The sequence below is a fragment of the Alosa sapidissima genome, chromosome 4 (genome assembly GCF_018492685.1).
Source record: "Alosa sapidissima isolate fAloSap1 chromosome 4, fAloSap1.pri, whole genome shotgun sequence".
Taxonomy (NCBI): domain Eukaryota; kingdom Metazoa; phylum Chordata; class Actinopteri; order Clupeiformes; family Clupeidae; genus Alosa; species Alosa sapidissima.
Window position 1 is genome coordinate 38,273,017 of NC_055960.1, and position 5,000 is coordinate 38,278,016.

The window sequence follows — 5,000 nt, forward strand, 5'->3', positions numbered from 1 at the left end:
GCAAAGATATGATTTTGGGCAAAGATTTTGACGATTTTGGGCAACGAGAATGATAATAGGCTACAAACCTTGTCAAAAGAAAGTACAAACTGCCGCTCCGTGCAGTTTTAAAACATGAGGTCGTCAGTTTATATCAGCATTTAATTGCGGACCTTTTTCATGATAGAATTTTACTTCTATGGATTGTAGGCTATACAGAACATTACATGGACATACACGTAGGCAGCCATTGGGCAAAAATAAGAAAAAAAGTCTGACTGAAGAAGACGCATGGGCGTCGAAACGTTAGCACTAATTAAAAATCACTTAAAGCTTGTGTGCTCCGGTCCTGCTCCTTGGTCAGACCTTGGGTCTCCTCTTTTTATAAAATATAGTAGCTACGCCATGTATCAAAATAGAATACATTTTTTTTTTTGTATTTTAAAAATGTTAAAAATATTCTTTAAAGTGAGCATAGCATCACTTTGCAAAGCTTCCATATCTGTCTATTTAATCTATCATCAGTACACTGTCTTTGTTGATGAAGTGGACAGTGTTTGAGAGCAACAGTAGCTTCTCTCTGCCTATGAGACAAGCCTACAGTGAACAGATCAACTATGCTGACCTGTCTGTTACATCTCATAGCCTAAATACTGTAGAGATGCAGTCAAAAAGTGACAACTGAACTTGTCAAGTGGTCCAAAGTGGAGACCAGTCTCTGACATTGTGAATGCCCAGATTGCCTGATATTGCACTGTGTCAGTAATCGCATATGGGGGTCCTGTCTCTCTGATTCACACTGATATTGCACTGTGAAACCCTGATCAGAAGAATCAGACACTTTTAGTTGTTTTTTAAATAACTGGGTTCTCATCTTGCACTGGATCATGCAAGGCTGCAAATGACTAAATCAGCACAAGTCAGAGACTACATTCATTGTTTTGCACTTTTATGATGTCATCACATTACCAAAAGTATTGGTTTTTACCAAAACTGTTTGGCAGTATTTTTAAACTTCAAAAATACACACTACAAAGTATGTTCATTGATTTCAAAGTTACAGTTGATATATTATGGTTTAAGTAATAAATCCTTTATTGTGCTCTATAACGCTGTGTTATAGCAACAGCATTATAACATTACACAAACCCCATATTCACCTGCCAGGTAAACCCGAGAGGCCTGGCTGGTAGGGCTGGTGGTGCTGGTCTCGAGAGGCCCACTAGTGGTGCTGCTAGGGCTGGTGGTGCTGGTCTCGAGAGGCCCACTAGTGGTCCTGGTGGTGCTGGTGGTCTTGGTGGTGCTGGTGGTGCTGGTCTCGAGGGGCCTGCTGCTAGTGCTGGTGGTCTTGGTGGTGCTGGTCTCGAGAGGCCCACTAGTGGTGCTGGTGGTGCTGATGGTGCTGGTCTCGAGAGGCCCACTAGTGGTGCTGGTGGTGCTAGTGGTGCTGGTCTTGAGGGGCCCGCTGCTAGTGCTGGTGGTCTTGGTGGTGCTGGTGGTCTTGGTGGTGGTGGTGGTGCTAGTGGTGCTGGTCTCGAGGGGCCCGCTGCTAGTGCTGGTGGTGCTGGTGGTGCTGGTCTCGAGGGGCCCGCTAGTAGTGCTGGTGGTGCTGGTCTCGAAGGGGCCCGCTGCTAGTGCTGGTGGTCTTGGTCTCAGCCCAGAGCAGCAGCGGCGGCCCGGATCACTTGAGGTCCAGTCCAGCTCATGACCTCATCAAATCAACCGCTGGCCAGCGCTACGGCCCAGTAAGACATTGAGGAGCTGTCTGTCTGTCTGGACAGTAAGACGTTGAGGAGCTGTCTGTCTGGACAGTAAGATATTGAGGAGCTGTCTGTCTGTCTGGACAGTAAGACATTGAGAAGCTGTCTGTCTGGACAGTAAGACATTGAGGAGCTGTCTGTTTGGACAGTAAGATAATGAGGAGCTGTATGTCTGGACAGTAAGATATTGAGGAGCTGTCAGTCTAGACAGTAAGATAATGAGGAGCTGTCTGTCTGGACAGTAAGATATTGAGGTGCTGTCTGTCTGGACAGTATCCCGTCACACCACAGGACCTGATCACCTGTGAATGAATCATCCTCGTACACAACATCCCTTCACTTATACCACAGGACCTGGTCACCTGTGATGGGCAGCTCATAGACAGGCTCGTCCACTGACCCCTAAGGATACCTGAGCGTCAGATTTAGGGGCCAGCGAATGTGGACATCAGTGATCACAGCAGTCCTCCTCCAGAGTTAATGAGTGGGGGCAAATCAATGGTGCTCAACAGATTTGATGTCTAGAAAAATGGTGTATAAAATGTCTGCACATACTCCGCTAGCTTAAGCAGGAGATTGCAACAGATGCCATGGGCGGGACTCCCACACACCATCCTTAGTGGCAGTGCATGATGTCAATCAATCAGATAAACACTGGATGTAGTAGTGCAGGGTGTCAAACATAAGGCCTAGGGGCCAAATCAGGCCCGCCAGCAGGTTTAATACGCACCCCCAGATCAGCAGGTTTAATACACACCCCCAGATCAGCAGGTTTAATACACACCCCCAGATGTTTTACGTAGGAAGGGAGAATTAGAAAAAAAAGATATGCACATCCAGTTGTCTTCAACAATGTGTAATAAGCAATATCTCTATGATATGATAAATTGATAACCTAGCACTACAAACCATCCTCAGGAAGGAAGAAGCAGAAAAGCTAACATGGGAGTCGGGCATGTTCAAGAGAGCAAGAGCAGCACATGACAGCAGCACATTATTGTGTACTTGTTTGCTCATAAGTGATAATAACAGTCATCTAACAACACTCTGATACCCATGCAGAAAAATTATAATGACCATGACAATGACCACAACCCCCACAAGGTCTCATTCCAACAAATCCGGCCCACTACCTAATGAGTTTGACACCCCTGTAAGTTGTGCATCAATGAGTAGTTACACCTTTGCACCAGAGGAGGGAGCTGTAGTCACTGCTGAAAGTAAAACATCAGCACATTTGCTCAGTCTGGACGTTGATACTTTTTTTGCACAATCAAAACACAAAACAGAATGCATGGCAAACTTGTTTTATTATTGACAATATTCAAGATTCTCTTTTCCCCCTATTAATTATAAATCTGATAAAAATAAATACATTCTATAATAATCTGATTTAATACAAAAAACACTTTCCAATACCCCCCCCCCCCCCCCTCATACACACACACACTGAACAGGGTGTCCAAACATTCCATCATTTCCATATTACAGCATGCAAACCGCAAAACAGCACCCAGATTATTCTACAGCCCATTAAAACACACACACACACACACACACACACACGCACACACACACACACACACAGAGCGCTGTGGCACAGGTCTAAAGGGATCTTCAGAAATGACCACACAATAAATAAAAAGGCATGCCGGACACAGACATGAGGCAGACATGTCTGGACACAGACAGAGGCAGTAAATACTAATCCCACACACTGCAAATACCCCTCACACACACCCTCACACACACACACACACACACACATAGAAGATCACAGGAGGGTCACTTAGATACAGTTCCACTTTTTCAAAAATATTTCCAGTCTTGTCCAAGATCAACACACACTTCACTCTCAGATAGAAATGACTGGAACAATTGAATGTACATAGCACACAGGTAGAACCCAGTCCGTATGAGTGAGCACCTGCCGACAGGTAGAACCCAGTCCGTATGAGTGAACACCTGCCGACAGGTAGAACCCAGTCCGTATGAGTGAACACCTGCCAACAGGTAGAACCCAGTCCGTATGAGTGAACACCTGCCGACAGGTAGAACACTACCAGCTGTACTGTACACATGAAGGTATGAATAAAGTCAGTGGCGTTTCAGTCATAGGCACCTCGGTAGTCGCTTATAGGGGTCAGCAGTCGCTTATGGGGGTCATATGGAGGTCAGTAGTCGCTTATGGTGGTCAGTAATCACTTATGGGGGTCATATGGGGGTCAGTAATCGCTTATGGGGGTCATATGGAGGTCAGTAGTCGCTTATGGGGGTGCCTCAGCAGATGCTATTTAGGGGTCAGTAATCGCATATGGGGGTCATATGGAGGTCAGTAGTCGCATACGGGGGTCAGTAGTCGCTTATGGTGGTCAGTAATCACTTATGGGGGTCAGTAATCGCTTATGGGGGTCATATGGAGGTCAGTATTCACTTATGGTGGTGCCTCAGCAGATGCTATGCAGGGGTCAGTAATCGCATATGGGGGTCATATGGAGGTCAGTAGTCGATTATGGGGGTCGTATGGGGGTCAGTAATCACATATGGGGGTCAGTAATGGTCAGTAATCACATATGGGGGTGGGGCCTCAGCAGATGCTATGCACTGTATGCAGGGGTCAGTAGATATGTGATAACTGCAGTAAAGTCAGTAGTGATGTCAGTAGGCTTGTGTGTATCTATGTACACACACTGCTACTCTGTTCACAACATTCAGAAGTCTGTGTGTGTGTAGGTGTAGGTGTGTGTCAGGTTCGGGCCACTGCTGCAGTCCTTTCTGTGAGACTCATGTATGATTCTCTCTCACACACACACACACACACGTATGTTTGATTCCCACCCCGTGGTCCTTTCCGAATCCCACCCTGACTCGTCGTTCTCCACTATCCTATCACTGTAATGAAAGCCCAAAACATATACTTAAAAAAAAGTAATATCACAAGACATCAGTAATATCACAAGACATCTGACCATCCTGTAATTTTCACAGATGTGGTGAAAGATAGACATCAAAGGTGACTGTAATATCACAAATATGACGTAAGATAAAGACACCTCAAGTCATTGTAATATTGTTGTTGTGTTTTAAGGTAAAGACATCATAGGTCATTGTAATATTGTTGTTGTGTTTTAAGGTAAAGACATCATAGGTCATTGTTTTAAGGTAAAAACATCATAGGTCATTGTAATATTGTTGTTGTGTTTTAAGGTAAAGACATCATAGGTCATTGTAATATTGTTGTTGTTGTGTTTTAAGGTAAAG

General features: G+C 44.9%; 1 long non-coding RNA gene across 2 annotated transcripts; it reads left to right on the forward strand.

Annotated features, from left to right (window-relative positions):
* Positions 1-735: 735 nt before the first annotated feature.
* On the forward strand, positions 736-4,308 carry LOC121706758. Of its 2 annotated transcripts, XR_006031155.1 has the most exons (4): positions 736-757; positions 3,913-3,994; positions 4,071-4,150; positions 4,238-4,308. It is a non-coding gene; the product is annotated as an uncharacterized LOC121706758 (long non-coding RNA). The 2 variants fall into 2 exon arrangements; XR_006031154.1 differs by lacking the exon at positions 4,071-4,150 and having other exon boundaries at positions 3,913-4,059; positions 4,238-4,274.
* The last annotated feature ends 692 nt before the right edge of the window (positions 4,309-5,000 follow it).